Source organism: Periplaneta americana, chromosome 16, assembly GCF_040183065.1.
Source record: "Periplaneta americana isolate PAMFEO1 chromosome 16, P.americana_PAMFEO1_priV1, whole genome shotgun sequence".
Classification (NCBI taxonomy): domain Eukaryota; kingdom Metazoa; phylum Arthropoda; class Insecta; order Blattodea; family Blattidae; genus Periplaneta; species Periplaneta americana.
In genome coordinates, this window is record NC_091132.1 from 156,231,220 (window position 1) to 156,244,166 (window position 12,947).

General features: G+C 34.3%; 1 protein-coding gene across 2 annotated transcripts in view; it reads right to left on the minus strand.

Annotated features, from left to right (window-relative positions):
• The window catches only part of LOC138691519 (zinc finger protein 235-like), a 63,757-nt gene extending 63,722 nt beyond the window's left edge, over window positions 1-35 (minus strand). For both annotated transcript variants that reach the window (XM_069813534.1, XM_069813530.1), the window contains exon 1: window positions 2-35. The gene's annotated coding sequence lies outside the window, so the exon portion shown is untranslated. The remainder of the gene's footprint in view (window position 1) is intronic.
• Between the last annotated feature and the right edge of the window lie 12,912 nt (window positions 36-12,947).

The window sequence follows — 12,947 nt, forward strand, 5'->3', positions numbered from 1 at the left end:
CCTCCATTATATTATACGGTCAGGTCACGGCTGACTAAATCATTAACAAAGTTTCTTCTAGTTGGCCGTGAAATGATCAGAGATGATCTCCGCGGCGATCCGCGATTCATGATGGTTGTAGTTTCATCTTCCATCCTTCATTGTTATTATTTATTTTTAGTATTATTAGATTTCTGCGAATATTGCTGATTAAAAGATTCAAGATAGAGCATCCACCCTCCACTGTAAACGCATATTGCACATTTGTATAGTCGGAGGCACCGATTTTGGCAGATGACCTCAATGACATTTCCACAAGGCGAACCAATGTTTTGTGAGAACTACCAGAATGAATTGCGATAAGGCTGTCTGCCATTGTTTATATGTACACACTCGCCTCTTGTATCGTCATTATTAGACTAATTAATAAACACCCCACAGTACAGTCCAGTCCGATTCATGAGAGTGCCGTAAATGACTTTCGTTCGCCTCCTGCATTTTCTAAATTACGAAGAAAAAAGCATTGCATAACCAGAACCAAGAAATTATTGCAAATGTTCATTACTTCATGAAGCGACAGGCGAAAAATAGATATGAGTTGTGTCGAATTGTCTTTATTAATAACAAACATTCATGAAGTACGAGAATAAGTTGCGGAAGCGACAGGAATCGACACGTTGGATAAATAACCGAAAGAATAGGTATGCTGAAATAAGGAAACACTTAATTCGATAATCTACGAGATTCGATCCGGTACTGTGGATTGAATCTCGGCGTAGCTCAGTGGTTAGAGATCCTAGTGCGTGTAACTGGGGGTCAAGAGTTCGATAACCGGCCCCGGAGCGAATTTTTCTCAATTAATAGCCTGTGGTAATTCGACAAACCAAGCAAAAAATTTTTTTTTTTTAATGAACTTTCCTCAAAAGTATGGTGAACAATTTGTTTAAATATCTCTAATACTTTTCGAGTTATGACCTAAAACGTGAGACTATGTAAATTGACTTGGCCATTTAAATATAGACAGACCTTCTCATCTTCATACGTTTGTCGCTCATTTCCGTATAACTTAAATTTTCCAAATCAGTTTTCCTCATAACTTCAACATTTCTCAAGGTAATACATTTATGACATTTTGCATGCAAGTGCATGTCATACTAGAGAACAAGCCCTGTCTTTGGCATTGTTTTTCCATTTTAAGTTATTTTTAATTAATATTTTTACGTAAAACAATAAAGTTTGCAATTACTCGTCGCAAAAAAAAAATTCTTATTTATATATTTATATGGTAAGAGCAGAATTTCTTAACACACACTTTGAAGAAAACAGAGAAGAAAGCATTTAAAAATATTCAAAATCGAAAAAAAAAATATATATATATCGGAAAAATAAATTTTCCCTGCACAGATAGCAACAATTGAAAAATAGAATTACCATCCACAATACATACTTAATGGATTTAAAAAAAAATGTTTATTAATCTAAAAGTATTGCCTGATGACTATACTAAATTCCAACACAAAATTCATTGAAGATATGTAGAAATTATATTTTTGGATTTTGGTAAATTCATACTGTGGAAATGTGTTACATTTACGTACCTCTTTAAATGCATATATTAATTGTGTTTTGTCTGCGTTACTCGATGCTATCTTCTTCTTTTTTTTTTTAATACAATTCAGAATACTGAATATGCCATAGCCTGTTGAATTCGGACAAATTTTATTATCCGTAATTTTCATCTTGAGAACACTTCTGATATCAAATTAAATTTCTCGCCCATTTTTGTCCGACTCTACCATTTGAGGGATAAACTCGTATTCTGTGATCCCAAAGATCTCCAGATATCAACTTTCGTCAAGATCGGACGACTTGAGATTTTTCCTTCCCTTCTGCTTTTTCACTATTCCTTAGATGGTATTTAAAAAATCGGAAAATGTTTAATCAAAATTATTGAGAGTAACCTTCATTTTAAATGTTACGTCTCTACGTCGCACAGTGGTCTTTTTCTCACTTTTACGGGGACATTTGCCCTAAAACCCAACCTGCTCAAATTGTAAAACACTGACGTAGAAATATAGCCAGATAGTTGTAGCACTTCTAAGTATATTTTAATAAAATCAGCGAAGATAAAAGAGCAATAACAACAACGTTACACGAACAAAATATACACAGCCGTCAGTCGTTGATTGTCAGCGCTTTCAGTTGGTTTCTCGTTTTCTTATAGCAAGTGCTTACTGTAGTATATTGTAAATATTTGAGTGGTATCATGGCTCCTTGTCCTTCAGGTAAATTATGTACTATTTTTATCAACATCTTTTGATTCTATCACTATAATACAATTCATTCTTGGATTAAGAGAGAAAATGCGTCTCAGCGAGTTTAGAACTAAATTCAACAGGATGAGAAAAAAAATAACCCACTTTCTTTCGGGCTAAAAATTGTTTAATATTCTTCATTACACCCATACCTATCTAATATAACCACTCTTAATGTGCGTGGGTCTGCGGAAGTTAACTATTTTTTATGTTTTACGTTGACAGGCGTAAGTCAGATAGTGACGCGAATGGACATGTTTGAATTCCTTTTCAACGGAAGTCTTCTTTCTCGAGCAAATACTATCGATGTAAAGAAGCAAATGGTGTACCTCATAACATCGACAGTTCCTCAAATTAAGGAAGAGGAGATAGGCAGTACAATTTCCCTCTTTTCTAACAAATTGTTACGTCCCACAGTGGTCCAGAATCCATATTTAGGAGGACAAAAGTAGAAAAATGACATCTAAAAAAATGAAATAAAACCCTTAAATTAATTTTCCTATATAACTGAGAAACACTGAATTGATAATCTTTATCAGCGGAGATGGCTGCAAAGCGAGATAAGAGGCCGGAAACATGCCTCATTTTGCCACCCAGGATTCTTACTCAGAAAGCGCCGCGAGTCTGCCATATTCTTTGTGTTGTAACTCTGTTGTAAGTAGTCGATTTCATTCATATTTGATATCAACATGTCAAGTAGTTCCTTAGGTATGTAACACTGTTTGTTTTTGTTACATTTAATGTTATTATAGCATGTCAAATTAGCATGAATGGACACGGGACAAAACATAAATGTACCGGTAACCATTGAGTGCAGACTTTGCGAAGGTAGAGAAAAAAAAACACCCTTTGTTCCGTCCCAGAATGATTTTTTTTTTCACTTCCTCGAGTATATAACTCTATTTAAATGCAGTCTTAAGGTGCACAGATTTGCGGAAGTAATAAATTATACGCACTCTTCTTTCCAGGTGCAGGAGTCCAATTTTTCTCGATTAGGGTTACAGTTATTTAAATATCTGTGAACTGAATCTGCTTCCGAAGTAAAATTTAGGGAATTCAGGGTGAGAGCATGTTAATTATGTATCAAATAAGTTTCCCGATTGCCCAAAAAGTGTAACAGTTCCTAAAATGATACATTTTCCCCACAAGATAATGTATCGTTGGAGAGCAAGAGGATAAAGAATATGAGTTTTCTTTTTAATGAAATGAACATTGTCTTAGCGAACTACTTATTAAATTATGTTCTCATCGTGATAGTAATGAAAATTTAAAGAAAACTTACCTTTGAAAAAAGTCGTGGCTGCCCAAGAAAGCTTTTCCATTACAGGAAGTATGAGGTCAAAACAAAAACAATCCAGAGCATTAGAGCTTGTATACAAAACAAGTTTACTACCTGCAACTACTGTATAAATTTTCATGAAAATCTGTTAGACAGAAGAAAAGGTACTAATTTTGTCTAAATGCATCCCTCTATAAGGGGCAGTTCCTCTTATACCAACGTAATCAGAGTTAGTACATAAAACAAATGCACTACGTGTAACTACGGTATAAAATTTCATAAATATCTGTTATATAGGAGAAAAGTTACTAATTTTGTCCAATTGCGCCCCCCCCCCATAAGGGGTAGTTCCACTTAGACCAACGTAATGAGATCTTGTATACAAAACATACATGCTACCTGTAACTTCTGTGTAAAATTTCATAAAAATGTGTTAAGATAGGAGAAAAGTTACTAATTTTGTCTAATCGCGCCCCCTATAAGGGATAGTGTTAAAAAAAAATGTTATGTTTTATTTAACGACGCTCGCAATTGCAGAGGTTATATCAGCGTCGCCGGATGTGCCGGAATTTTGTCCCACAGGAGTTCTTTTACATGCCAGTAAATCTACTGACATGAGCCTGTCGCATTTAAGCACACTTAAATGCCATCGACCTGGCCCGGGATCGAACCCGCAACCTTGGGCATAGAAGGCCAGCGCTATACCAACTCGCCAACCAGGTCGACTAAGGGATAGTTCCCTTATACCAACGTAATGAGAGCTTGTATACAAAACATATATGCTACCTGTAACTACTGTGTATAATTTCATAAATATATGTTAGATAAGGGAAAAGTTACTAATTTTGTCTAAATTCGCCACCCTATAAGGCGTAGTTGCCCTTAGAGCAACGTAATGAGAGCTTGTATACAAAACATATATGCTACCTGTAACTACTATGTATAATTTCATAAATATATGTTAGATAAGGGAAAAGTTACTAATTTTGTCTAAATTCGCCACCCTATAAGGCGTAGTTGCCCTTAGAGCAACGTAATGAGAGCTTGTGTACAAAATATATATGCTACCCGTAACTACTGTGTAAAATTTCATAAAAATATGTTAGATAGGAGAAAAGTTACTAAATTTGTCTAATTGCGCCCCCAATAAGGGGTAGTTTCCCTTATACCAACGTAATCAGAGTTTGTATATAAAACATATATGCTGCCTGTAACTATTGTGTAAAATTTCATAAAAGACTGTGAGATAGGAGAAAAGTTACTGATTTTGTCTAATTGCGCCCCCATATAAGGGGTAGTTCCCTTTACGCCAACGTAATGAGAGCTTGTATACAAAACATATATCCTACCCGTAGCTACTGTGTAAAATTTCATAAAAATTTGTCACGTATGAGAAAAGTTACTAATTTTGTCTAATTGCGCTCCCTATTAGGGATAGTTCCCCTTACACTAACGTAATCAGAGCTCGTATACAAAACATATATGCTACTTGTAACCACTGTGTAAAATTTCATAAAAGTCATTGAGATAGGACAAAAGTTACTAATTTTGTCTAATTGCGCCCCCATATAAGGGGTAGTTCCCCTTATTCCAACGTAACGAGAGTTGGTATACAAAACATATATCCTACCTGTAACTACTGTGTAAAATTTCATAAAAATCTGTTAAGTAGCTGAAAAGTTATTAGTTTGTCCCGCTAAATTTGCATTCTGGACCACTGTGCGTCGGCTAGTTCAAAATACTTGAGTGAAATTTTTAAACTGTCATCTCCTTTCTCTCTCCTGTCTGCTCTCTGAGGGATAAAAAAATCCTCAAAAGTTAGCTGAATGTATTACATGAAGTTGAATTTTTTTTTTAATTCCTTATACATTTTAGAAACAATTCTGAGAGATGAGATGAACAGTCTAACTCAATTTTATAAAGGAGCCTTTGTTTTAAATTTAAGGGCTGAATGGCTGCTGGTTAAAAAAATAAATCAGTATATTTTGATCATTATTACCTCCTATTTTACATCCCTTAATGTTCGTATTTCGTAAAACTGTCTTATCTTTTGACTAAGGATTAACAGAAACCTACACACAGGATTTAAGAAGATTTAAGATGATTAGTCAGTCCGTTGATTATAGAAGAGTTTTTTATATATACAATAAAATATATATGTAGATTGTCTTTATACTTCATAGTAACGAGGAAAAGATTATGCAGAGCAGGGTCTCTTGTCTCGTTTTATGTTGTGAAATGCATTTATTATACAGTCTTATTTAGCGGCTCGCATTAAAAAAAATCGCTTTCATTCACATCCTAGATCATATATAAAACAGATTGCTCAAGCTTATATTAAATTTAGACGCAACTGGAAAATAACGGACGCTATGCGTCGCTAGTGTCGAGAAATGAGCTTGCAATAACAAACACTAGATGGCAGAGTACCTGAACGGTACATAGAGTAATACGACTGTGGGATGACTTTTTTACGTCATGCCACCTCCAAATTTCTTTCTCATTGTAATGTGAGGTTATGTTACAATAAGACTTTGATTTGTCGCTAAATTGTAGTATACAGAAGCTTGTTTTACCCAAATTCATCAACACACATAGATGACATTTTGGTACATGGCTGATATAATGTTGTTTGCGTTCAATATATAATCTCTCATCATTTTATGTACGAAATCTAATTGTTTTTAATTTTCAGTATACAATACCTCCCTAGCAACAATTATCACAAAATATTAAAAAGAGCAGATTTGCCTGCGTTTGTTGAATGCACATCATGATGCTCACGAAAAGGCACTAATTTATTTTGTGTGAACAAGATTACAATTTTTGAATATGAAGGAAAAGCAGGTATCCCTCTTCTGAAATTTATCCGAAAGGGGAAGAATTACAACTCCCTACCCCCAAACATGTTTCCTCTTTTCTAGGCCTATATGTTTTCATTTTACAGGTGTATTATATGATGCGATATGGAAGCAGATAAATAATAACTGTACGTTTCTCGTCCACATTAAATTCAACGTGTTCATAACGTAGACCTGATATATTGCTTCATGTAGGCTACACAGCTGGCAGTGTTCTTTTTACGAATAAGCGGTCGTACTAATCATTTTCTTTTCATCTGAACTATTGCTAGAATATGCGTTTGCGTTTTTATTTGCTCTGTATGTTGTTAAATAACTACTGAACATCGTCTTTGGTTAACAAATTGTTCTAGTATTCGTTTTATATCAGTCTTACGGTATTGAATTATGTCCATAACGTGGGCGAGATATTATCAGGCTGGAAAATTCGCTCTGAATGCATTTTTTTTACACTATTTTCTAATTTTCAGCAGATTTACGATACCCTGTGCGGTTTCTCTGCCAATGCAGAGTTAATTGCAATATACGGTAATTCTGTTGTTTTCCTGACACTTTTATATCCGTTCTCAAACGTACTGATTTAGATTCTTTACCCTACTGTAGGTATTTTGCTCTCTACAAATCATCGTTAGTCAAATGAAATAGCCTATAATAGTTGTTTGCAACGAATTAGTAGACAACCTCAATCCCTCCTGACCGCCTCCCTTACGAATTTCTTTCTCACTTTAATCAAATTTACTTTATACTGGTCCTTAAATTACTGAAACTAGTGCTGAGGTAGTTACGGTGATTTCTGAAGTGAAAATCGTTCAATTTATAAGGGTGAAATCAAAAATAACTTTTGTAGCCTTTCCTTGTCCTTAATTGGAAATTTGAGTAACTTCATATGACGACAATATTTCTTCCTTCTTCTACAGTTAACATAATCGCAGATGGGCATTTCTAAATGAAGTTTGTTACACAGAAACCTTTGAGACAATATTGACGCTTGAAGTTCTTTATATAGTTCATCTATAAGAGTTAAATTAGCGCTGAGGTAGTTTCCTTCATACTCAGCTTATTCACCTTACATACATGAGTCTGTAACAGGTTAGGTTTGGTCAGTGCTGTCATGGTAATTTTTTTCTTGGCCATACACCCCACCCCTTGTTTTCTCCCTTGAAATATATTTTACTCTCCTCTCTCTATTTCTCCAATTGTCATTTAATTATTTTTTTTAATATTAAAGAAGAAGTAAAGAAATTGTTTTGCTTTACAATTTAATTGTACAAGTTTGATTTAAAGAATACACCATGTAGCACCACCATAGATGCACACTTGTCTCGATGAATCTTGGAGTGTATATTTGCAGCACTTCTTGATTTTCAACCATTATTTTATATGATTCTGGATTCCAGTGCTGAAGAGGTGGATAATTTTTGTTTATGAACATCAAACAAAATAGGCGGTAGGTACAGTAGAAACAGGAAGAGATGATCTAAGATCTGTATAGATCTCCACGTACAAAACTTAGGCACCCATATACCGTATGGCTCCTTACAGACAAAATTTTCATTTCCCCATACGATTAATTAAAAAAAATTTTAGGTTCCATATGATATATGGCCTCGTGTGGCCTCCATGACAGCACTGGGGTCAGTTAGTTTAGGCACTTTTACACCTTGCATATACAATCAAATGCATCTCCACAAAAAAATTCCTTATAAATTGAACGTTTTCACTTCAGAAATCACAGGAACTGCTTCACCCAGGTAAGTAGTTAGCAGTTAATCATTTCAAAGCTCTTGTTATATTATGAAATAGCATCACACAATGCTGCCAAAATAAATGTTCCCAGTGTTAAAATTACAGAGTGTAAATTTCGCTTAGGACAGTTTTTGCTCTGGAAAATTAAAGGAAACAAACAGTATATCAAATCAGCAGCTGAGACACAAAGCACCTGAAATTCGAAAGTGGTTAAAAATGTTTATATTTCGTTCTTTCTTATTTACCAGCAACAGAAGTACCGATATCAGATTTTTTGCAGAGCTAATATCAGAGGCCCCTCCTATTAGAGAATGTTTTGAATATTATTATATTCTGGAAAACTACATTGGCACATCAACCTCCCCTCCCCCCGCCTGAATTCTGGGCTGAAGCACGAAAATTTCGAAATGTACAAACTACAGATGCGGCAGAATATTACCACAATGGTCTTCAGCAAGAATTTTGTAAGACATATCCAAATATCTTCATGGTCATTATATGTATTAAAATAAAATATATACTACATGTGAAGTACCTACTAAAAATGAGAGAAATAGAAATGGGAAGGACAATAAAAAAAGTGGAATGGACAAACACTAAGAAACTATCGAGAAAGGAAAATTAAGTAGTACACCCTTTTTCTTTCTACAGTATTTCCTCATTTGTGTGACTGGCTATCATTTGAAGCATTTCATTAGTCATAAACAAAGATAAGGTTTGCATAGGACTATTTGCTTCCTTAGCATGCCCTAAAGGAGCCTGAATGAAATGAATTATATTTCTGCATGCTGTGCGACGAGATGTCCCCGCAGGTTCTGTACACCAACGATGGTTATTTTTTTCCAGTTAATATTTTCTTTCGTGGCCTAACTAAGTTTGGATTGGATAATGAGTTAGGAATATGTTCATTCACTTCACTTTCACTTCCAGAGACCGAACTGTCTTCTGGTGTATATACAAGCCTTCTGGCCTTACGAGTAGGCCCAACTTGCGTCCGAGAATTAGCCTCCAAACTACTGCTTCTACCGGCATCAATTATTTGCAATCTTTTCATCATCCGTGGTTTAGTAAGCTCTTCGCTTAGTTGAATTAGGGAGGATTTTCGTCAAGAGTCAACTACAAACAACAAAAGAATCATATGTCCCATCTGTCCATCAAAGAAAAGAAGAATGACTACATCCTACTGCAATCAGTGTGAACGTGCGTATTGCAAAGAACATCGCGCTAATGTGTGTACAAATTGTTTTTCGAGTTTAGCATTACTTTAACCCTAGAACACAAAGCCTCGTAATTTTTACGAAGGGCGTTTGGCAACATTGCTCTCCTTCTTTGGTTTTTGAAGTCATATTCCTCCCCTTCTTAGTAGCTTCCTGTGTGGATACTCTCGACCAAATGTGCAGCAACAATTGTTGCAGCCGAAAAACTAGACAAATTGTTGCAAATATGACAAGGAAAAATGTAATAAAAATTAATTGTACTTTAGGGAAAGTGTATTATGATTTTGTGATTATGTACTTAGTGTTAAGTGATAATTTAGCCTTGATTCTTAATTAAACTGAAAGGTCGTAAATTTTACGAGGCTTTGTGTTCATGCAGACTTGAAATAGGCTTTGTGTTCTAGGGTTAAGTATTTATTGTCCCCCTGTTGGAAAGATGGAATTACTTTGTTTGAAACTTGAAATTTTATTGTACCTTAACTCAATTTATTAAGGTACAATAAAATTCAAAATAATAACTGCAGGCCATTTTAAAATAAATCTGTTGGATGTAAATTATTTCTTAATTTATTAGGACCATAAAGGTATTGTTACAAGCGATAGATTGAATCATTTTTATCTTAATAATTTAATGTAGGATGATTATTTCGGGAATTGTTATGCTCTAAATTGTGAGGATATTTTAATACTTTTTTAAAATATAAATTTGGAATATGTTTCCAGTTAGTAAAGAGTAATTCAGAGAGACAGAGGTCTCAAGCATATTTATTGACACATGCCAGAATTATTAAATATGAAAAAAAGAGTTCCTGCACTAACATACTGTTTATAAAGTAACCAAATCTTAAGAAATACAGTATATGTACTGGTATTCTATATAAAGGCATAGGAGTGAATATAAATCTGTTTTAAGGAATTCCTATTTAATATTCCTGCTATAGGAACATGACAAAATAAATACAACGCAGCATGGAAGCTAATTCAACTCTTATCGAGTATTGTTGATGAGATGTGTTATGAAGGTAGACCGAATCATTCAATATAAATGTATAAATAGGACGAATAATAATAGATTAATTTCAGTGTATGTAGTATCAAAACTGAAAGCGGTAACTAGTCTATGAATGATGTCTTAACAAGTATAAATAAAATGGACTCTTGACAAGAGACACACATTTGGCTTCAGTAATAACTAGGACTTCAAGGAATTTATGGTAGCTCACCTGTCAGGCAAAACTCTGAATAGTCAGCATTGTCGAACTATAGAAGCGCGATTAAAAAGTATTTTTTTCCCCACCCATTACATATGATTGCTTTTTTCAAGTCCCAGTAATAACATTATTAAATTAATTATCCCACATATTTGGGTGGTGCCTTTCTTTGTTTCTGACATAATTTATGAGAGTTTCTCTTTTACACTTCAATAGAGAAATACAACTTTCAGTGGACAATGAACGTGTAACTCTAATGGAACTCTAAGAACCACAGCATTAATGTTTTCTTCTTTTCTTTCATGCCCTTTAGTTTTTGTTGCAGATAATATCATGCTATTGGATAATTATACATGCACCTTTCTAATAAAATTGGCATATATTTCACTGGTCTCAGAAGTAAAATTAAATGTATAATAGCTTCTCGGTGCAAAATATTTACTGGAAATTATTGTAGGATTTGAATAGAAATGTCACTTCTCAGGCAAGGTTATTCGTGGATGACTGTATAATATACAGAAAAAATTAGTGATAAATCTTATATCACCGCCTTGCAAAACTAGCTTGACATTATTGAAAACTGGACTACAACAAATAAAATTAAAATCAATGTGAGCAAAAGTAAATCAATATGTATCCTTCTGTAAAACACAAAATTAAATTCGTCTCATATGCCAATTAAATGGATCACCAGTGTCACAAGTAAACACTTACGTACTGTATATATTTTAGTAACAAACTGGTTGAAATAAGTCACTAATATTACAAGGATAGCCTGGAAAACACTACATTTCTTTATGCGTATTCTTAAGAAAGCTAACCGAAAGTCAAAAGAATTAATGTACATAACCCATGTTCGGTCCACTGCTGTGGAGTAATGGTAGGCACATCTGACCGTGAAATGAGTGGGCCCGGGTTCAAATCCTGATTGGGGCAAGTTATCTGGTTGAGGTTTTTTCCGAGGTTTTCCCCAATTGTAAGGCGAATGTCATGTAATCTATGGAGAATCCTCAACCTCATCTCGCCAAATATCATTTCACTATCATCAATTCCATCGAGGCTAAATAACCTAGTAGTTGATACAACATCGTTAAATAATCAATTTAAAAAAAGACGTCAGATAAGCAGAGGAAGTTACAAAAGCTTGTAGTGGCGAAGAATTTAAAGCGTCTGTGTTGTTAAAAAAAGAGAAGTACTACAAATGGCAGAAAAAGTGGATAGCCTATATTGATGTATTTGTTACGTGACATTACACAGGAGATATCACCACATATAGTTGTAAACAACCGTGGATATTTTAAATCTGAAAGTGTACTTTAGTGTAATTTTTTTTATTGGGTTATTTTACGACGCTGATATGAAGGTGATAATGCCGGTGAAATGAGTCCGGGGTCCAGCACCGAAAGTTACCCAGCATTTGCTCGTATTGGGTTGAGGGAAAACCCCGGAAAAAACCTCAACCAGGTAACTTGCCCCGACCGGGATTCGAACCCGGGCCACCTGGTTTCGCAGTCAGACGCGCTGACCGTTACTCCACAGGTGTGGACACTTTAGTGTAATCAAGTGTTGCTTTGTATAATAAGAACTGTAGGCACAGTGTATACGGTAAATCTCTATATGCATTTGAAAAGATTAGTAATCAACTTGACAGAAATGTTCGTGTGTCACAATATAATTTGTAATATTTTATTTGTTAATGGCACTGTTATTTTTATTAAAGTATGCGATTTAGTAGTTACATGTACTTCACAAATGTCTTAATTGTTTCAAAAACAACTAAATGCATTTATGACATTTGGCACAATAATATGAACATTTTCCATTTTGGTAATAAATTAAGTGGCAAGAAAATGTTCATGTGTCACACCATATAATATTTAATATTTTTTACATTATTAATTATTCCTTTTCATTATGATTTTCTGTTTATATTTTGGAATGCTTACGTTAAAAAACAGTGATGTATCTTTCATGAACTCCTAAGTATTTGATTAAGTATCATGTGAAGATCATAGTAGCTACTTCGAAAATGTTATGTGTGTGACTATGGAATGACCCATCAGTATTGTTAGTATTGTTACAAATTACAAAACCTGAAACTGTTAGAATGGGATCAGGAGTAGTGACAAAAAATGTAATGTTGTAGGCCTACATCAACATGACTATTTTAATCCAGTTTCTAATAGTGTTTAAGGTTTGAAGGCCTTTTGAGGTAAACAGTATTGAACATGTGAGGGAAGGGATATTTCTTGGTAATGGATTAGGCCTGTATATTTTATAATATTATTAATTATATATTGTTAAAGTACCTAGTAAATATCGTAATATGTATATTATAT